Source organism: Pristis pectinata, chromosome 22 (assembly GCF_009764475.1).
Source record: "Pristis pectinata isolate sPriPec2 chromosome 22, sPriPec2.1.pri, whole genome shotgun sequence".
NCBI classification, from domain to species: domain Eukaryota; kingdom Metazoa; phylum Chordata; class Chondrichthyes; order Rhinopristiformes; family Pristidae; genus Pristis; species Pristis pectinata.
In genome coordinates this window covers 2,595,450-2,618,359 of record NC_067426.1, presented here as the reverse complement: position 1 = coordinate 2,618,359, position 22,910 = coordinate 2,595,450, and the positions used below count along the sequence as shown (strand labels likewise).

At 46.9% G+C, this 22,910-nt stretch overlaps 1 protein-coding gene across 11 annotated transcripts in view; it reads right to left on the bottom strand.

Moving 5' to 3' along the window:
- LOC127581677 (tyrosine-protein kinase Fyn-like) overlaps window positions 1-22,910 on the bottom strand; it is a 261,877-nt gene that overhangs the window by 62,846 nt on the left and 176,121 nt on the right. Inside the window, exon 1 of one of the 11 annotated variants that reach the window (XM_052036291.1) lies at window positions 21,747-21,836. The exons of the other annotated variants lie outside the window; for them this stretch is intronic. The gene's annotated coding sequence lies outside the window, so the exon portion shown is untranslated. Of the gene's footprint in view, window positions 1-21,746; window positions 21,837-22,910 lie in introns of those variants that run through there. 11 annotated transcript variants of the gene reach the window in all.

Genomic DNA, 22,910 nt, shown 5'->3' with positions numbered 1-22,910 from the left:
GAATTTAATTCATTCATCTCTCGCTTCTTTACAGTGGTTTACCATTGTCAGAAGCATGAGGCGAATCACAGCATTTGCTGAGGTGAAGATCTCTCCAAATTTAATTAGCTTACTGAAAAACTCACAAAATAACACTATTGCCAGGTATCACACCACTTGCAGCAGGGCTTGATGAAATATATGGTTGTGGAACTGTTAAAAGTTCTTTGGATGGAAAGAAAAATACAAATTAATTTGGTTTGTTTGAACATGCCATTCTTTTCAGTACATTAGTCTTTGCTCCCTTCCTGAAGATGGTAGATCCTATTGCAAGTCCTCACACCAACAGACTATTCAGCCATACACACCATCACAGCAAAATGAACATTTCCTCTCACCTGCTCAGCACAACAGGAACTACGGCTCAATATCTTAGAAGTGGAGCAAATCTGTGAAACATGATTCACCTTTCATAAAACCATGTTGCCCAGGTTTAATTATATTCAGTTTTCCTAATTGATTAGCTATTTCCTCTTTGATTATTGACTCTAGCATCTTGCCAACAAGAGACACTAAACCAGCTGGCGTACAGTTCCACAACTTCTGTCTTCCTCCTTTTTTGAACAAAGGAGTCACTTTGGCTGTTTTCCAATCTTCTGGTACCTCCTGGAATTTAGCAAGTTTGAAAAATTTCAACCAATGGGTCCACTGTCTCTGCAGCCACTTCTTTGAAAACCCTTGGGTACAGGCCATTGGGTCCTGGTGATTTGTCTGCCTCTAACCCCGTGACTTGAACTAATATTTTATCCCTTGTGATTGGGATTTTTGAAAGTTCACTTTGTTATTTGAAATTAACCCCGCTGTTATCTTAGGGATATTTGCAGTGCCCGTCATGGTGAACACTGGCGCCACAAATTAATTTAACATATTTGCCATTTCTTTGTTTTCTGTTATTACTTTACCAGCCTTGTTCTCCAGAGGTCCCTCACCTACCTTACATACCTTCTTCCTATTTATTTATCCAGATAAGAGATTTCTTTATTAGCCACAGGTACATTGAAACACACAGTGAAATGCATCTTTTTTTTTGCGTAGAGTGTCCTGGGGGCAGCCAAGTGTCACCACGCTTCCGGCGCCAACATAGCATGCCCACAACTTCCTAACCCGTACGTCTTTGGAATGTGGGAGGAAACCAGAGCACCTGGAGGAAACCCACGCAGTCATGGGGAGAACGTACAAACTCCTTACAGACAGCGGCCGTATTTGAACCCTGGTTGCTGGTGCAGTAAAGCGTTACACTAACTGCTACACTACTGTGCCTCCACAGAAACTGTTTACTTTGACATTTCACAAAAGTTTTCTCTCTAAGTCAATCTTCTCTCTTATGAGCTTTTTAGTCTTTTGCCACTAGATACTAAAAACTTCCCACCAGCCCTTCCACTTTGTGTGCCCTAATTTTAATTTAAGATTACCCTTGACCTCTTTTGATAACCATCGACTGTGCCTCGTTCTCATGGAATCCCTCCTTCTATTTGGGATAAAGTCCTGCTGAGTGTTATGGACCAGCTGTTTGGATACCTGCCACTGTTCATCTCCTCACCCATCTCTTAGCTTAGTTTCCAAGTTCGACAACTCCACCTTCACATCCTTATAATTGCCCTTAGTTAAGCAGAAGACAGTGGTTTTGGTCCTATGCGGTGCCCCGTCAAACTGCATCTGCAATTCTATCATATTGTGGTCATTATCTGCTAGGGGACCTTTAACCACACGATCTCTTATTAATCCTTGCTCATTACTCATGACCAACTCTAAGATACCACTTTCCTGAGTAGGTTCCATTACATACTGTCCTAAGAAGCAATCCCTGACACACTCCATAGCCAGGTTGTTTTATATAGAACATAGAACATTACAGCACAGCACAGGCCCTTTTCGGCCCACAATGTTGTGCCGACATTTTGTCCTGCTCTAAGATCTATCTAACCCTTCCCTCCCACATAGACCTCCACTTTTCTATCATTCATGTGGCCATCTAAGAGTGTCTTAAATGTCCCTAATGTATCTGCCCCCACAACCTCTGCCAGCAGTGAGTTCCACGCACCCACCACTCTCTGTGTAAAAAGCTTACCCCTGACATCTCCCTTACACCTTCCTCCAATCACTTTAAAATTATGTCCCCTCATGTTAGCCATTGTCACCTTGTGAAAAAGTCTCTGACTGTCCACTCGATCTATGCCTCTTATCATCTTGTACACCTCTATCAAGTCACCTCTCATCCTCCTTCTCCCCAAAGAGAAAAGCCCGAGCTCACTCAACCTATCCTCATAAGACATGCTCTCCAATCCAGGCAGCATCCTGATCAATCTCCTCTGCACCCTCTCTAAAGCTTCCACATCCTTCCTATAATGAGGCGACCAGAACTGAACACAATACTCCAAGTGTGGTCTGACCAGAGTTCTATAGAGCTGCAACATTAACTCGCGGCTCTTGAACTCAATACCCCGGCTAATGAAGGTCAACACTCCATACGCCTTCTTAACAACCCTATTGACCTGCGTGGCAACCTTGAGGGATCTATAGATGTGGACCCCAAGATCCTTCAGTTCCTCCACACTGCTAAGAGTTCTGCCATTAACCTTGTACTCTGCCTTCAAATTCGATCTTCCAAGGTGTATCACTTCACACTTTTCCTGGTTGAACTCCGTCTGCCACTTCTCAGCCCAGGTCTACATCCTATCAATGTCCTGTTGTAATCTACAGCAACCTTCCACACTATCCACAACACCACCAACCTTTGTATCATCAGCAAACTTACTAACCCACCCTTCCACATCCTCATCCAAGTCATTTATAAAAATCACAAAGAGCAGGGGTCCCAGAACAGATCCTTGCGGAACACCGCTGGTCACCTACATCCAGGCAGAATATGTTCCATCTACCACCACCCTCTGTCTTCTGTGGGCGAGCCAATTCTGAATCCACACAGCCAAGTTTCCCTGGATCCCATGCTTCCTGACCTTCTGAATGTGCCTATCATGGGGAACCTTATCAAACGCCTTACTGAAATCCATGTACACCACATCCACTGCTCTACCCTCATCAATGTGCTTTGTCACATCCTCAAAGAATTCAGTCAGGCTGGTGAGGCACGACCTGGCCCTCACAATGGGTTTTGTCCAATCAATACGTAGATTAAAATCTCCCATGACAATTGCAGTTCCCTTCAAACATGCCCAAGATATTTCTCCATCTGCGGTCTACCTACTGAGAGGTCACATTATGGAGGCCTGTAGACCACTCCCACTCGTGTCCTCTTTCCCCTGCTGTTCATGATTTCAACCCAAACCAATTTCCCGTCACTATTCACTGCCCTGTTCCACAGCTCAGCACTGCTCTGACACCCTACCTCCTTTCCCTTTTGGCAGGAACTCAGCCATGATTGAATGGTGGTGCAGACTCGATGGGCCAAATGGCCTAATTCTGCTCCTCTATCTTATGGTCTTATGGACCTGCAGGGCTGGGAGGTTGGGTCAGGATGGGAAGCTCATTTTTTGATTTGCACAGAGATGATGAACAGAACAGCCTCCTGTGCTGTGAATTTCCTCCGAGATTATCGGGTTAAGAGCAACGGTTTGGCAGCTGGAATACAAGACTGACCAAGGAAGATGTCAGAAAGCGCCAGTCATTGACCTATTCCTGATTCACAAACCCCTGAGCCTCAGAAAGAATCAGTCTAGTGCTGACAAAATATAAATAACCTCAAATAGCATCTTCACAAGTAAGAGATGTTTAAAATAAAATCAGAGACACAAGAGATTCTGCAGATGCTGGAATCTAGAGCAACACACACAAAATGCTGGAGGAACGCAGCAGGTCAGGCAGCATCTATGGAGGGAAATAAACAGTTGACGTTTCCGGTTGAGACCCTTGACCAGTCCTGATGAAGGGTCTCGACCTGAAACGTCGACTGTTTATTTCTCTCCATAGATGCTGCCTGACCTGCTGAGTTCCTCCAGCACTTTGCGTGTGTTAAAATAAAATCACTTGCAAGTGCAAACACAATCTCCTTCAATGTTGTGTGGTAAACATTTTAATATCGGACATTTCTTACACAGCTCCCAGACCATGTAACTGCAAGAGTATAAATGTAATTTATGTAAAATGGTGTTCCGTGTTCTATGATAATAAATTCAGTGGCTGATGTCCCCTCAGGGAGCCTCACAGAAGGGGAGAACAGACCAGGGAATCAGTCCTGTCTGACACTTCCCTGCTTCATTTGCCTTTATCCTCTCTGTGTCAACCTCAGTGGCTGCTTTTGATGAGGTGAAGCTGGCCTGTTCTCACTGATACTAAACATAGCCAGGGTTTCTTGACCACACACAGCCTCCTGTCCCATCCCATTGCTGACCCAGACTGGTTCAATCAGGCAGAGTTAGGTTTGCCTCCGTTTTCTGTGTCTGTTTAGCAATCTATTTTAAATCTGCAGCGCTTTTCTTTTATTAGAGACCAAATGTACAGAGTTAGTGAAAGACCTGCAGTCATTCAAAAGCGTCTTGAGGTCTGTAATGGATTTGCAAGAACCAAACATGTATTTTTATCTTCTACTTGTTGAATACTTTTGCAGTACGCTATCTTCCCGGCCACACAAAGGTCCGTCAGAATGAACAAAGTTCACGAACTTCAGTTCCAGAAGAATGAAGGACCCTTGTCTACCTCTTGTAAACCATGAGAGTGGATTATCAATTGATCCTTGATTCATCCCCTGACTTGAGCAGGCAGTGGGGTCTCTCTGACTGAGCACAGGATCCTCAGACAAAGAATCACACAGACTGAAGCTTAGGGGGAAATTCAACTTTGGGTTCAGGTGACGTCAGTGGAACAGAAAGCGAGGAGGTCGAGTCTGGCCAGCAGCTGATACTTGCTTCCACGTTCTGTGCCAGTGAGCAAAGTCAAATTTCTCCTCCAATGAGTGGAGTCAAAAGGGAGAATGAGAAGAAAGAATTTCTGGGGGAAATCCACCAATTGCCACCAAAGCAAAATACAACAGATGCTGGAAGTCTGAAGTAAAAGCAAACAATTCTGGTGGTGCTCAGCAGGTCAGGTAGCATCCGTGGAGAGAGACAGCATTAATGTTTCAGGTCAATCAGCTTCCATCAGAACTTGAAGGGAATCTCAGAACAGATGGGTCAATGGGTGGGCAATGGAGACTGTTGGGGCAATGGCAGGGCATGGGGAAGACGGGATATCAAAGGAAGGCTAAAAGAGATGTTGAAGGAGTGAAGGTCTAGTGTTCCAGAGTTATAATCAGCAGTAATTATTCCCCAGTAGAACATATAATGCACATGTGGAAAATGTAAAGCTGTAACTTTAGGTGGCAGAGGCACAGGAGGAATAGGTGACATTACAGCACACCCGTGGAGGAATAATTCAGTGTGACAAAGGGTCTCTGACCTAAAACATTAACTTGGTTTCTGATCTGCTGAGTGCTTCCAGTACTTCCTGTGTTCTGCTTCTGTATTTTGTTTCGTTTTCATTTCCCGCTGAATTCACTGCCATATATCCTTCGGGAATGCCAACCTTGGAGAAGTTCTCTCCTCTCCAACGGGACTTCCATTTGCCTTTTTTGCTTTGTTTGCTCTCAGTTCTCTTTTTGTTCTCTTCCTCACTTCTGACGAAGGATGGTGGACCTGAACCATTAACTCTGTTTCTCTCTCCACAGATGCTGCCTGACCTGCTGAGTGTTTCCAGAATCTTCTGTTTTTATCACTGTGGTTTGCACTTGTTCAGCTGATCCCTTCCTAGTCTCAGTCATTTGAGGAACTAGATCGCACCAGCAAGATAGTGAAGCAAACAAGTTCAAGGTCCACAAACCACTAGCTACATTAAAAAAATGAACCAAATTTCCAAAGCAGGATGAATGCGGCCATCAGCAGTGACAGAATGCTGTCAGCTGCTGGCATCAGTCACATCCACGAGGATCAACCAGTCACCGCATTCTCCTCCCTTCCAATTACTTCAATAGAATTAATCACTGGAAGTCAATGTGATCAGTGGGTGATATTCGCGCACCTTTCAGTGAAGGTGTCCAACCCCCTCCAAATGGCTAGCCTGGGTGTGTGCCTTGGGTAAATGCTGGGCTCCCTCTAGTAACCAGCCTCCTCTCAGCTAAGACTCAGGTGGGGTTTGATAATGCAGGGCTGCTTCAGGACACCCTCCTCTGATAAGGTTCATAAGACCAACAAATGAATACTTGGGGTCCAAATCCTTAGCTCACCGAAAGTAGCCATGCAAGCAGATAGGGTGGTAAAGAAAGTTTGTGATGTGCTTACCTTCAGTGGTCAAGACAGTGAGTACAAGTGTCAGGAAGTCATGTTGAGCTATATAAAACTTTGGTTACCCCACACTTGGAGAACTGTGCGCAGTTCTGGTCGCCCCATGACAGGAAGGATGTGGAGGCTTTGGAGAGGGTGCAGAACAGGTTTACCAGGATGTTGCCTGGATTAGAGGGCTTGTGCTATAAGGAGAGGTTGGACAAACTTAGGTGGTTTTCTCTGGAGCGCAAGAGGCTGAGGGGAGGCCTGACAGAGGTTTATAAAATTATAAGAGGATTAGATAGGGTAGACAGTCAGAATCTTGTTCCCAAGGTGGAAATGTCAAATACTAAAGGGCGTGCATTTAAGGTGAGAGGAGGAAAGTTTAAAGGAGCTGTGCGGGGCAAGTTTTTTTTACACAGAGAGTGGTGGGTGCCTGGAATGGGCTGTCAGGGGTGGGGGTGGAGGCAGATACAATAGTGGTGTTTAAGAGGTTGTTAAACAGACACATGAGTGTGCAGGAAGTGGAGGGATGTGGACCATGTGCAGGCTGAAGAGATTTAGTTTAATTTGGCATCATGTTCAGTGCAGATATTGTGGGTTGAAGGGCCTGTTCCTGTGCTGTACTGTTCTGTGTTCTAGGTTCTAATCTCTGGAGGTGTTGCCCCAGTTCAGTTTGTGTTCCCGTCGTTCTCCTGTCCCATGACAGACGGAGATACATGGAAGATTCTCTCAGTGATTGTCCTAAGTCCCACCTGGCTTGTGAAGGTCCTGCAGGAAAAGAAACCTGCTGTCTACAGCTGGCCTACACCACATGCAACTCCAGAACCACCACAACGTAGGTGACTCCAAACTGCCCTCTGAAATGAGTTTAGTTTGACCCCATGTCAAAAAGGACATTAGGATAAAGCAGAGGTGTGCAGCAGAAAATTGTGGTGCACATCATGTCAAGTTGTTCGGAGTACAAATATTTAAACTGCATAATGAGAGACAAGGTGAAAACTATCTTTAATGGTTAGTCGTCAGCTAAAGTAACAGATAGTGAGCAACTATACAGCAACCGACCTGAGCAATAAAAAACTGATCTGTCCTAACACATGAATCAGCCTCCACAACCAACTGATCTAATACACATTTCAATCATGTAGACTGCTCCATATGATAGTTTAATGTACCAATACAATATCCAGCAAAATAGATGTGGCAAATTCGCTTCCAGAGGTCCAATAAATGCCATTGGGTGGACAGAGCCTTTCATTACAAATTGAATTGGAAAGGGCGATTCCATCAAGCAGTATTTGATTCAACTAGATTTTACAAGTGTACCTGAAGGCCAACGTTAAAAGTGTCAACAATTAGAAGATATTTTTTGCGTTTCTCCAGACAGTGTCTTCACTGAGCTTTTTACTTCTGTCGTGACTGTTCTAACAGGAAGATAAAAGCTCGCACAGAACAGCCAATGGAATCACATTTTAACTAAAGTCCAGGATAAAAAAAGTGCTAAGATCAACAATAGCAATGATAACAGTGATAACAACCATAACTTACTGGTAGACAAGGAACATGAGTGAATAGGATTTTCCCTTTCTGCAGATCATATGTGAACATCCCCACCATGGACTCTGCAGAAACCAGTTAAACTCCTGAGGAAATTCTCAGCATAAATACTCCCAGGCGCCCAAAGGTAATCAGTAAAAATGCAGAGATCTGTCTAACCTTACAACCCCCATTATTAAACCAAGCAACAGCTTTCAAAGCATACGTCCGTGACTCAGCAGATCAAAGAAATGGCTGTGATGTTAACAAATCCTTTGCAGCTGTCTTCAAAATGGAAGTCACAAGAAGACTCCAGAAATAATGGGGAACCAAGAGTCCAGTGTGAATGAGGGGGTAGAACGATATCATTTCTTTGTTAATTCTGGCAAAATTGAGGGACTGGGAGGCAACAGATCCTCTGAAGCTAATGAGCCACTGCAGTCTGCTTCAGAAGATGCGACTGCAAAGAGTAGAAACATTGGCCTCAATCTTCCAGTGTTCCTCATATCTTTAGAATATAATCAGAAGGTAGCACTGCTGTTTAGCAAAGAGTGCAAATGGGATGGTTAACATCATCAGTGATAGGGAAAAGGTTAGAATCTGTGGTATCATTGCACTTAGCAAATTCTAGCTTGATTAGACAGAGCCACTACAAATTCAGGCAAAGAAAATTGTGTTTGACAGCTGTACTAAAGGTTGTCCAGATAGTGATCTCCCAGGAAGAGGTTACCCAGCGATGCCTCACAGAGACTGCTACAGTTAGACCACGGGTGAGTCACTGTAGAAAATTCTTAGTAACAGGATCAATAAGGGGGAGCTACTGGGTGTAGTGTGTTTAGATTTCCAAAAAAACTTTTGACAAAATTAGGATTGCAAGCATTTGGAATTCTCTACCACATGAAGCAGTGGAAGCCAAGTTATTAGGTATATTCAAGAGGGAAGCAGGCATATCTCAATGCCAAACAGGCGATGGGATGTGGGGAGAAGGTGGGGGCAGGGTGCCGGAGTGGGTGCTCAGCCATGATCATATTACATGGTAGAACAGGGCCAGAGGACAGAATGGCCTTCTCCAGCTCCTACTTTCTATTTCCATGTTTACTACATTAATGAAGATGGAGGTTGGGTTAAGAACAGAAAGCAGGACACAGGCGTGTACGGTTGTTTTCCCAGTTGGCTGCCTGTAGGCAGTGGGACTGCACAAGGTCTCAGCTTTTTACAACTTGATTTATTGAATCACAGAACAATAGATGGGTTACAGCACAAAAGGAGACCATTTGGCCCACTGTGTCCATCCCAGCTCTTGACCAGAACTCTCCAGTTCCACCCTCTGACCTTTTCTCCTTGTAATTTTTTTCTGCACCATGTAATTTATCCAGTTGCCTCCTGAAGGTCACAGAGGAACCTGCCTCCACCACATCTGCAGGCAGTACATTCCAGACTGCAGCCACATGCTGCCTAAAGGTTGTTTCATGTCACTCTTAATTCTTCTCCCCTTCATTTGGTACCTATGACTTCTAGTCCCTGACCTCTCCACCAATGGGAACAGCCTCCCACTGTCCAGATCGCTCACCATTTTATATACTTCCATCAAATCTTTCCTCAGCCTTCTCTTCTCCAAAGGAAACAGTTCCAGACTCTCCAGTCTATCCCTGTATCTGTAATCCCGCATCCCAAGAACCATTCCAGTATTTCTTCCCTAGACCTTCTCCAATGTCACCACATCATTCCGATAATGTGGCGACCAGAACAGAATGTCATCCTCCATCCGAGGCCGGACCAGTGTTCAGCACAACTTCCCTGCTTTTACGCTCCGTGCCACTACTGATAAAGCCCAGACGTTATGCCTTATTAAGATTCCAGGCTCCACCTTCCTTTCCCATCAGATTCCCTCATCTGCAGCCCTTTGTTGCTTCCACCTATCACCTCATTATTTCCACTCTCCTCACTGGATCCATCTATTGCCTGTCAGCTCTTGCTCTACCCCTTCCCTTTCCCCTTTACCCTGGCTCTCTCCCCTCTATCTTTCATTCCAGATGAAAGGTCTCGACCTAATATGTCGACTGTCCGTTTCGCTCCACAGATTCCACCTGAGCCACTGAGTTCCTCCAGCAGTTTGTTTTTTGCTCCAGATTCCAGCATCTGCGGTCTCTGGTGTCTCCATGCATTATTAAACCCTTTGTCAACCTGCCCGGCCACCTTTACAGATTTATGCACTCACACTTCCTGCTCTCTCTGCTCCTGCACACACTTTTTAGGACAGTATCCTTCATTTTATACTCCCTTCCCACCAAAATGCATCACCTCACATTTTACATTTTGCTGCATTAAACTTCAGCTCCCACACGCCTGCCCATTCCAGCAGCCAGCTGCAGTCCACCCCTTCCCACTTCATGGTTCATGCACTTAGATGCTCCTCCACAAACAATAATCCCCCTGACAAAGTTCGGCACATCTATAACCAAGACACCCAAACCCAGTGCTTCATTTGCACCGTTAGTCCTTGTCTCTGGTGGAGTTGTGGGGCGCAAATTGTCCGCTGCCTTTCCTCCGTTACTGCAGTGATTGCCCTCCAGATGTAGTTCCTCAGCTGTAGAACATGTTGGGCATCCTGTCCTTATTCACCAGGCCTTCATCTCTGAATCCTTGTCTAAAGTGACTTCCCGCACTTGTTAGCGCAAGTTTATTCCTCTGCAAAGAGTTCCCCAATAATTTTAGGTAAACTTGCAGTTCAAAGAGTTTGATAATATTTTACTCACTACCTCAGCTCTACAGTTTTCTGATGTGCTACAGTTAGCAAAGAAGGAGAAGCAATTTATTTCAGTCAAAGCACGGTCAAAAGATGTCCTGTGACTTGAGCCTTAGTGGAAATGCAAACTGTTTCCGATGACTGGGGGCGGATGCATTAGGGACATTTAAGAGCCTCTTAGATAACCACATGAATGATAGAAAAGTAGGGGGCTATGTGGGAGGGAAGGGTTAGATAGATATTAGAGCAGGATAAAATGTCAGCACAACATTGTGGGCCGAAGGGCCTGTACTGTGCTGTAGTGTTCTATGTTCTATGTTTAACTGCATCCAAAAACAGACGCGCTGTTTACTACATTCACAGCAAACAGAGAAATTGCACAGCTCCCAATGTTTTATTTTCATGGTTCTTTGAGAATCAATTTGCTGTTTTTAACTCTTAGGTTTAATTTGGCCAAATGTGTATCGAGCCAATATCCAGGAATCAGATGTTGTGAAGTTGGATCCAAAGTTCACCAGAGAAACAACTGAAGAATGGCTACTTATGTCCATCGAACTCACACAGGCCACTGCCCAATCAAATCAGATCATCCCCATTCCCTCCAAACCAAGATCTTTAAGATGTTCTTGCTAATCAATTGTGAAGTAAATAGATCTATTAATATCGGCATAATTCTCCAAAGTACTTTGTTGCTGGTATTAATCTATTTTCCCTGGATTGGATCTGAAAGTCATCTTGAACTTAAGATTGCCCTTGGTCATGTCACTATTTGTGGGAGCTTGCTGTGCAAAAAATGGCGGCTGTGTTTTTCACGTTGTAACATTGTGCTGTTGGCTTGCGGGCACTTACTTGAATGGAGCTGAGGAAGTACCAACCTTTCATTAGAAAGTGTTGCCTCTTACTGCACTAGACCCTGGTTCAATCCTGACCTCCGGTGCTGTCTATGTGGAGTTTGCATGTTCTCCCTGCTACCATGTGGGTTTCCTCTGGGGGCTACAGTTTCCTTCCCCATCTCAAGGATGTGTGGGTCAGTAGGTTAATTGGCTGCTGTAAATGGCCCCCAGTGTAGGTTAGTGGTAGAATCTGGGGGGAGTTGAGGGATTGTGGGGAGAATAAAATGGTCGGTATAATTGGGTGCTTGATGGTTGGTGTGGACCAGGTGGGCTGCACATTCTGCTTGCACGTTGCATAACTCTATGATTCCTCTGCCAGGATACTTGAATCCCACCACACATTACTGGCTTACGAAAAAGTTTTGGGATAATGACCATGCACAGAAGATATTCAGTTGATGAGACAAGGTCACCGTCTGCTGGCAGCTGGACAGAGTAGTTAGATGACAAAGCATTGGGATTGTATTTTTAAAGCATTTTATGTAACTTTGGGATAGCTGAAACATTCTACAGCTGAGTAAGTACATTTGCTGTAATGTAGGAAGTGTGGTGGCCGATTTGCAAACCACAATTCCGTCAAACACCAAGGTCAAAATGTCCTGACCACCAGTTTCCAAAATCACTGATAAAGGGATGAGTTTTTCCCAGGATGCTGGGGATAACACTCTTGCAGAGACAGCCTCTGTTTAACTCATTAGCGTCCCTGACAATGCAGCACTCCCTCAGTATTGGCATCTGAGATTTTTGTGCTCAAGTCTGTATAAAGGCATCAAAGATTAAAGCTAGTAACAACAACAACTTGCATTTATATAGCACCTTGTAAGTATCAAAGCATCTCAAGGTGATTATCAAACAAAACCTGATGCCAACCATTTTGGAAGCTGGGAGGAGCCACCACCTGTGGGGATACTGTGGTCATACATCTCAGAATTGGACGTTGGGCTCAGAGAGAGCAGCCTTACCTTTATCAAATATACTTGAGGCCAAAGAGGTTTTGTTCTTGAACAACTGTTCTATTTTTCCCTACTTCTTTCTGTGGGGAGGTTTGGATACCATGAGCTCAAGGAGGTGAAGGTTTGTTGGTGAATTTACTTCAGTAACAAAGCCAACCTCACATGGAAGGTTCCAAAGGCTCCCTTCTGACCCCACCTCACTTTAAGCTTTGCACCAAGCCATCACCCCTATGCCTCCTGACTTGCTCATCCTTGTTTACAAATCCCTCCATGAACTCACCCCTCCCCATCTCCAGAACCTCCCCCAGTCCCACAACCCTCCAACATCTCTTTCCCTTTCCACAGATGCTGCCTGACCTGCTGAGGTTTTCCAGCACTTTGTTTTTATTTCAGATTTCCAGCATCTGCAGTTTTCTTTGTTTGCTGCACTCCCTTCCTCAACTCCCCACCTCTCTACCCTTCTTTTAGATGCTCTTTGAAACAAACGGCATCAGCCAAGATTTTGGTCACCTGGTTTTGGTCAACAAAATGGTTGGCATCAGGTTTTGTTTGATAATCACCTTGAGATGTTTTGATACTTACAAGGTGCTATATAAATGCAAGTTGTTGTTGTTACTAGCTTTAATCTTGATGAAAGTGGAAGCTTTGATATTGCTGAACAGAAGACAGTTTAATTCAGGATGTGTACAGCCTACCATTGCACCATGAATCCATTGGGCTCTCATAAACATTCATTTATTGCATTGCACTGAAATAAGAGAAGATTTATGAGGATGTTGCCAGGACTCGAGGGCCTGAGATATAGGGAGAGGTTGGGCAGGTTCGGACTTTATTCCTTGGAGCGTAGGAGACTGAAAGGTGACCTAACAGAGGTGTACAAAATCATGAGGGGCATAGACAGGGTGAATGCACACTGTCATTTTTCCCAAGGTTGGGGAAATCAAAAACTAGAGGCATAGATTTAGGGTAAAAGGGGAAAGATTTAAAAGGGATCTGAGGGGCAACTTCTTCATGCAGAGGGTGGTCTATATATGGAATCAGCTGCCAGAGGAAGTGGTTGAGGCAGGTATAATGAAAAGCATTCAAAAGGCAGTTGGACAGGGACATGGAAAGGAAAGGATTAGATGGATATGGGCAAAATTTGGTCAAATGGAATGAGTTTTGATGGGGATCTTAGTCAGCATGGATGAGTTGAGCTGAAGGGCCTGTTTCTGTGCTGTATTACTCTATAATTCCTGTTATAGAAAGCAGAAAAAAAACAAAACCATATTCTGCTGACATTCTGCGATCGACAGGAAGGTTCGATTAAACTGACAATGTTCGACATCCGTAACGAGAAAGCAGCTGCAAGCAGTAGCAGGGTTTTGACTGGAAGATTTTGTCCCGGCGCCCAATGGCATGGGCCGGACACTGAGGACCTAGAACAACAGGAGTTTCTTCAGTAAGTGCAGGAATTCAGTCGTCAAGTTCATTCAAAGCTGGGATCAATACATGTTTGGAATTCTGGAGAATCAGAGAACACAGGAATCAAGCTGGAAGAGCGTGCTGAGGCTGCCAAAGGCTGTAAAGGCTGGAAGGGTCATGTGCATTACTCCTGCTCCTGCCTTGTACCTTCTTATGTAAACACTCACTGGGGGAAACTGAGCTTTTAATTAAATGGCAGTTTCCCAAGGCAAGCGTTGTGGAGAGCCAGGGCCCTCACTGAGCTCAAATCATAACACTGCTGATTAATCTTCCCGCTGAATCTCATCCCATGCCAGATGGAAACTTCAGGTGCACCAACATTGGCTGAATCACACACTCAGTGGCTTAACGGGGATTAACTCCAAAATAACGATCAGCTTGCATTTTCAGAGTCTGAGCAAATCTAAACTTGACTTACCCTTAGCACTGGGCTAAATCAGATCCTGCATAAGTTCATTTATAATTACGTTCCCTTGGCATTTTATTTTATGAAATACATAGAAACCACAAACCTTTGGCATAACTTTCAATCTGTCCGAAGTTAAATGAAAAGTTGTCAGTATTGAAGGAGATTGGCTGACCTATCAATCTTGCAAACAAGTGTCCCAATCAATCCACCTTCTGTTACCCCACCGCTGCACATTGAATGTAGTCTGTGCACATCTCTTAGAAAGACCAGCTGCTCCAAATGTGGCACTCTGTTTAAATCGAGCCACATCCTTCAATAGCAAAGAATAACTCCCTCTCAGGAGTTACTCTGGATGAGGTAAGCCATGAGGTCATTCAAAGGCTAATTGCTTCACAATTAAGAGATGAATAGATCTGTGTTCAGTCTTTAAATATATCAAGGGATATAGAGCAAGATGTGGGAGCATATGGGGCCTGAGTATCCAGGCAGCCGCCATCCAGCAGAACGATGGGACGGGTGAGAGGGAATGAGTGACCTCCTTCTGTGCCTTTCCCTCCAGACCAGTCAGTTTGGCCCCTTTTGTTCTTGCTCTTCCAAAAGTCGCTAATTATTTGCTGAGACACAGCTCAAGTCAACGCTTCACCCTCATCTATTTTTGGACCCACAACATGCGTGCCAGTAAATTACTCAGACAAGAGCAGCATCAGAGCCTGACACCCAGGCACCATGCACTTTCAACAGAGACTGCAAGATTGCCATCACACAAAGAACCCAGCTGGCATCTGCCTTATTAACATTGAGACAGTGAGGAGAATCATGGCAGAGTGACCCTGACCAGGATAAGGTTGGGACCTGGTCTGGCTCCTCCTCCTCTGTGTGAACGCTGCTCTCTGTCTCCATGGTTCAGCTCAGAGACGGGACCTTCCACTACACAACCTTAAATGGCTTTTACCAATGAGTGAAGGGTTGGAATTAAAACCCTGCATCTGCGTCCATCTGCATTCCGTAGCATCTTTTACTGCTCCAGGTCATCCTTATGCCCATAGAGTCAGAGAGTTATACAGCATGGAAACAGGCCCTTTGGCCCAACCCGTCCATGCTGACCAAGGTTCCTTCCTGAAATAGTCCCAATAGGCCTGTATCCCTCTAAACCTTTCATCTCCATGTCTATGCTGCAATTGTACCCGCCGCTACTGCTTCCTCTGGCAGCTCGTTCCACACACCCACCACCTTCTGTGTGGAAAACTTGTCCCTCAGGTCCCCCTTAAATCTTTCCCCTCTCACCTTAAACCCAAGCCCTCTAGTTTTAGACTCCCCTCTCCTGGGAAAAAGACTGTGAATATCCATCTTATCTATGCCACATATGATTTTATACACCTCTATAACGTCACCCCTCAGCTTCCTTTGCTCCAAGACATAGAACGGTACAGCACAGGAACAGGCCCTTCGGCCCACCATGTCCATGCTGAACACAATGCCAAATTAAACTAAATCTCTTCTGCCTGCACATGGTCCACATCCCTCCACTCCCTGTATGTTCATGTGTCTATCTAATTAATTACTCTTCAAAGGAGACACAGCAGTGAACAATGTGCTCCCATAAACATTAACTCTGTCTTTCCGCAAGTGCTGCCTGACCTGATTAGTGTTTCCAGCATTTCTTTGTTTTTAATCCAGAGTTTGGACGTGCAAGAGGCCAAAACTGGAGGAAGTTCCTGGGATTGGGGCTGAGGGTTACCTTGCCTCGTCACACTGCTGTTTTATTACTCCCTCCCATGTTCTTGCTGTTGTGTGCTTCCACTGCACAGCAAGCGTGATCAAAGTCAATACTGTGGATGTCATAAGGAACAGACATTTAACTAGATCATCCACATACGTGTTACAGCCATGTTGGTAGATTGGTATCTGGGAATCTGGGTATCCTGCAGCAAGTGATTTGCCTCCTTATCCACAAAGACTTTCCACCAGCCACAAGGAACAAGTCAGGGACATGATGGAAATGACCTCGACCTGCCTGGGTAACTGCAGGTGATGAGGGGCATAGACGGAGTGAATGCACTCAGTCTTTTTCCCAGGGTTGTGGAATCAAGAACTAGATGACATAGGCTTGGGGTGAGAGGGGGAGATTTAATAGGAACCTGAGGTACAACTTTTTCACCCAGAGAGTGGTCCGTATATGGAAAGAGCTACCAGAGGAAGTGGTTGAGGCAGGTTCATTAACCACATCTAAAAGGCACTTGGACAGGTACATGGATGGGAAAGATTTAGAGGAATATGGGCCAAATGTTGGCAATTGGGACTAGCTTAGATGGGAATCTTGGTCAGTATGGACCCATTCTATGAATCTATGACTCTAAAACATTACATTTGGTTATTGTTTTCATTGCTTTGCTGCTTTTACGACACCGACATGTGTCCGTGCTGTGTGACTATAACACTCCAGAAGCTGTACATCATCCAGGACAAAGCTGACGGACCTCTCATTCACCACAGACATTAGTGTATACCATCTGCAAAATGCACTGCAGATACTCACCCGGGCTATGCCCACAGCACCTCCCAGACCTGTGACCTCTGCACCACCAAAAGGGAACACGGACAGCAGATGCATGGGGACACCACCTGCACGTTCCCCTGCAAGCCGTACACAACCCTGACTTAGAAACACATAAGTAGTCTTTCGTCATCGCTGGGTCTAAATCCCTCTGTGCTGTGGGGAGGGTCTCACTCCATCCTCACAGCACAGAGGGAGCACCTTCACTGAAGGACGGCAGTGGTTCAAGGTGGCGGCTCACCACCTCCTTCTCATCGACCACTGGGAACAGGTAATAAATACTGTCCTTGTCAGCGATGCTCACATCCTAAATATGAATAAAATCAAGGGGAAGGAATCAGAAACAAGGGACCAGGAATTTACAACTGATAGCCAGAGCACAGAGGGAAAGTTCAATTTTATTTTTACATGGATGAACAGTTGTTCATGAATCACTTCAAGTGGTTTTGAAGCTGTTGCAAACACAAAACACATGGAGAAAAGAAGAGGAAAGATTAGAGCAGAGGATCCAGTCCAGGAGTCTGCAACGTGGGAAATGGCTGCCATCTACAACACAATTTCTTCAATCCTATCACAATAAATATATTTTACAATGCCCAGATTTTGATGATCATTTTACCAGTCCCCAACATGGAGGAGTGGATGAAAGGGCAGATCTGAAGAAGTTCATGCCGAAGCCATCATCAGCTGGGGATCTTCTGCTCACAACACCTGTCTTCCCCGCTCACAACACCCCTCTCCCCTGCCTACAACACCCCTCTTCCCTGCCCACAACACCCCTCTCCCCTGCCCACAACACCCCTCTTCCCTGCTCACAACACCACTCTTCCCTGCTCACAACACCCCTCTCCCCTGCCTACAACACCCCTCCCCTGCCCACAACACCCCTCTCCCCTGCCTACAACACCTGTCTTCCCCGCTCACAACACCCCTCTCCCCTGCCCACAACACTCCTCTTCCCTGCTCACAACACCCCTCTCCCCTGCCTACAACACCCCTCTTCCCCGCTCACAACACCCCTCTCCCCTGCCCACAACACTCCTCTTCCCTGCTCACAACACCCCTCTCCCCTGCCTACAACACCCCTCTTCCCTGCTCACAACACCCCTCTCCCCTGCCTACAACACCCCTCTTCCCTGCTCACAACACCCCTCTCCCCTGCCTACAACACCCCTCTTCCCTGCTCACAACACCCGTCTTCCCTGCCCACAACACTCCTCTTCCCTGCTCACAACACCCTTCTCCCCTGCCTACAACACCCCTCTTCCCTGCTCACAACACCCGTCTTCCCTGCCTACAACACTCCTCTTCCCTGCTCACAACACCCCTCTCCCCTGCCTACAACACCCCTCTTCCCTGCTCACAACACCCGTCTTCCCTGCCTACAACACCCCTCTTCCCTGCTCACAACACCCGTCTTCCCTGCCCACAACACTCCTCTTCCCTGCTCACAACACCCCTCTCCCCTGCCTACAACACCCCTCTTCCCTGCTCACAACACCCCTCTCCCCTGCCTACAACACCCCTCTTCCCTGCTCACAACACCCGTCTTCCCTGCCCACAACACTCCTCTTCCCTGCTCACAACACCCTTCTCCCCTGCCTACAACACCCCTCTCCCCTGCTCACAACACCCGTCTTCCCTGCCTACAACACCCCTCTCCCCTGCCCACAACACCCCTCTCCCCTGCCCACAACACCCCTCTCCCCTGCCTACAACACCCCTCTTCCCTGCTCACAACACTCCTCTCCCCTGCCTACAACACCTGTCTTCCCCACTCACAACACCCCTCTTCCCTGCTCACAACACCCCTCTCCCCTGCCTACAACACCCCTCCCCTGCCCACAACACCCCTCTCCCCTGCCTACAACACCTGTCTTCCCTGCTCACAACACCACTCTTCCCTGCTCACAACACCCCTCTCCCCTGCCTACAACACCCCTCCCCTGCCCACAACACCCCTCCCCTGCCCACAACACCCCTCTCCCCTGCCTACAACACCTGTCTTCCCCGCTCACAACACCCCTCTCCCCTGCCCACAACACTCCTCTTCCCTGCTCACAACACCCCTCTCCCCTGCCTACAACACCCCTCTTCCCTGCTCACAACACCCGTCTTCCCTGCCCACAACACTCCTCTTCCCTGCTCACAACACCCCTCTCCCCTGCCTACAACACCCCTCTTCCCTGCTCACAACACCCCTCTCCCCTGCCTACAACACCCCTCTTCCCTGCTCACAACACCCGTCTTCCCTGCCCACAACACTCCTCTTCCCTGCTCACAACACCCTTCTCCCCTGCCTACAACACCCCTCTTCCCTGCTCACAACACCCGTCTTCCCTGCCTACAACACCCCTCTTCCCTGCTCACAACACCCGTCTTCCCTGCCTACAACACTCCTCTTCCCTGCTCACAACACCCCTCTCCCCTGCCTACAACACCCCTCTTCCCTGCTCACAACACCCGTCTTCCCTGCCTACACCACCCCTCTTCCCTGCTCACAACACCCGTCTTCCCTGCCCACAACACTCCTCTTCCCTGCTCACAACACCCCTCTCCCCTGCCTACAACACCCCTCTTCCCTGCTCACAACACCCCTCTCCCCTGCCTACAACACCCCTCTTCCCTGCTCACAACACCCGTCTTCCCTGCCCACAACACTCCTCTTCCCTGCTCACAACACCCTTCTCCCCTGCCTACAACACCCCTCTTCCCTGCTCACAACACCCGTCTTCCCTGCCTACAACACCCCTCTCCCCTGCCCACAACACCCCTCTCCCCTGCTTACAACACCCCTCTCCCCTGCCCACAACACCCCTCTCCCCTGTCTACAACACCCCTCTTCCCTGCTCACAACACCCCTCTCCCCTGCCTACAACACCCCTCTCCCCTGCCCACAACACCCCTCTCCCCTGCCTACAACACCCCTCCCCTGCCCACAACACCCCTCTCCCCTGCCTACAACACCTGTCTTCCCCGCTCACAACACCCCTCTCCCCTGCCCACAACACCCCTCTCCCCTGCCCACAACACCCCTCTTCCCTGCTCACAACACCCGTCTTCCCTGCCCACAACACCCTCTTCCCCCATCTAGAACATCCTCCCGCTCTGCATCAGCCTGACGTGTTTAAAAAAGACCTGGTGCTTACAGTAACAAGTACAACACATGACTTCCATTATGTAGTCAATGAAGTATTTGTGAACATGCAAACTCCACGTAGACAGCACCAGAGGTCAGGATTGACCTCCCGAGTCCCTGGAGCTGAGGCAGCAGCACTACCTGCTGCCCTACACAGTGAGATGGGAATGGCCAGATAATGAGCTTTCACGTGTGTATCGTCCAACATGCATATCCAGCCGCAGAGATAAATGGCATCGGCAGATCAGCATGCCTGTCAGAAACTCCTCGGCCTTCAGAATAACACTGTGAGGGAATTGGCTTAAAAATGATTCATTCTTTTCTTGGAAACATCTCATTCCACTGATTTAGCAGAGGCAGGAGAAAGGTTCCCTGGAAAGGAGAGAGGTCATTCATGGGCTTTAAATGTTGGAACTAAAAATACACCAGTGAGAACTAGTGCTGTCAATACTGCCACACAATAAATTCTGTAGGTGTGGATATGATCGTTTCCCTCGGAAACATTCTGCAGCAGGAATCAAATGTCTTTTCTTTAATTGCGATCATGTTACCTCAGTGGTCTGAGGGGATATGCATCAGTATAACTTTCTGCTACAAGTGGAGACCCCCCCCTCCAGAAGGAGAATACCTGTTATTACACAACGCTCTCCAAAACAATCATTTATTCCTTTTAGTTTGAAAGATTTATTTTGAGCTTTATTTACAACAGAATACTACCCAGACTTGCTCTCGATTCTAGCTTTCTATGGGGAAGGTTCCCTTCCTGTCCCAACACCCTCCCACTTAAACTGTTACCTGTCACTCAGTCAGTCATAAGCAGGTCCAGGGCAGACTGAATGTGATATAAACGCTACAGACACCCAGGTTGGACAGTGGGTTGACACATGTTAATTGGTGTTTAGAAGCAATTTAAATGTGAAGCCCAGAACCTATGGGGTGGAGATGTGGTGGGGCCAGCAGTGAGGGTTCTTCCAACACACCTGCACCACACACCCTCCAAGCAGCCCCTCAAGCTCCCCTCCATCACCAGCCACCACCTACCTCCCCACCAAATCCCTTCAGTGGTTACCCTTTACCATGCAGATCCTCCGTGTCCCATCCTCAACTCTCCCCTACTCCACCACAGACCCCAACCAGCCCTCTTCTCAGCTTCCCCTGGCCATCCTTCTTGCCTCCTGCACCCACCCACAATATCTCCCCACTCCCCCAGGGAAGACTCCTTTCCTCCCCCACCCCCCCTCTCTACCTGTGGTCTCACTCGCTTGCCATTGATTTCAGGGCCCGTGATGTCCACTCTTCCCACAGTGATGGGGCAATGTCATAAATTGCGGCATTAATCTATGTGGATTATTTTTGCTACTTGTAGAAAAATTGTAAAGGAACTTTGAGGAAAACAGTTGATGAGGAACTTTACTCCTCCCACCCAGGAGGCAATGCAGATACAAGTTCCCCACACTGTGTGCCAGAGCTCCCTGACAGTGGTCGGGTGCAGAGAATGGAACAGAGGGGTTGCTCTCCCTCACCCTCTGCTGGTGACCCTGGAAACAGCAGCTGTCCACCTGCCCCTTGGAATGAAGAGGGCTTGTCCCTCTTGGAGAGTAGGAAGCACAAGAGGAATATCCGTTGGAGAGGAATATCCACACCGAAGATGGAATATCCATTGAGTAGATCAGTGAGGTCTGTGAAGCTCAACACCAATTAAATAAAGACAACTAAATACATAGCAAAGCTACTTGAAGCACACTTGAGTGTTTCTACTTACCATCAGTGAAGCAGTAGCTCGTGCAGAATGAACTACAGCAAGCCGCTATGGAACTTAGTTTCTAGATGATTCAACCATTGTCAAACCGATTCTTATTTCCTTTCCTGGATGACTAACAGCTGTAATTGCAGTGAGCTATGGTTTCCCTCTCCCACACACGTCACAGCAGTGTGAGGCAATGTGTGCCTCTCTCCCCTCCGGGTCAGCAAGGTCATTTCATTAAGGTTGTGGAGCACTAAGTTGTCACTGCACTGGGGTACTGAGGAACAGTCACACTGTCAGAGGTCTTGTCACTGACTGGTGAGATCCCTCACCTTCTGGCCAGTATGTATCTCTCATACAACACCTGGACATTATTGTTTGTGGTGTGTATATTCTCACTAAACATTTCCTACATTACAGCGGAGACTACATTTCAAAAGCACTCCACTGGTTATAAGGCACTGTGGGACATCCCACGTTGTGAAAGGTGCTATCAAAACACAAGTCACCTTTCACACAAGCACTGGCTCAAATATATCCCTTAAAGGGAGACCATGGAAGAGGAAACTGCTGCCAACTTGCACTCTAACTTAACTTGGGGGATGAGGGTCTCAGACATCCCAAGAGTTGTTTCAGAAGTAGGATGGTCTCTTGAGAGCCAAAGCTCGATAAGGTTGAGGGATGCTGACTGGCTCTCTCTGAACAGCTGTGTGGCACTGGAGAGGGCTTCACAGAGACGAAGGTCGCATTTACTGCAGTCTATCTGGGAACGCTTGGCAATTCCAGAGACATCTGCTGAGGAAAAGCTGGGCCCAAGAGCTCCAAGTGATGTTCAGCCTTGGCTGATTTGATCTGCTGGAGGTACTGAAAAGTGGGGGTAGAGATTCCCATCTGACTGAAAAAAAAAATTCACTGCACAGAAACACAATGGTAGGGACACAGGCAAAACTTGGTGGCACTCTCTTACACAAACAATGCACTAAAATAAAGCTGCAACACAGATTCGATAGGATTTTGCCAGGATTGGAGTTGCAGTCTTGAAGAAAAATATTCAGAAAGTGGGGTTATTCCTCTGCTTACTACCTGAGGCAGGCACAGTAGTGTAGCAGTTAGCATAACATTATTACAGCACCAGTGACCAGGATTCAATTCCGGCTGCTGTCTGTAAGCAGTTTGTACGTT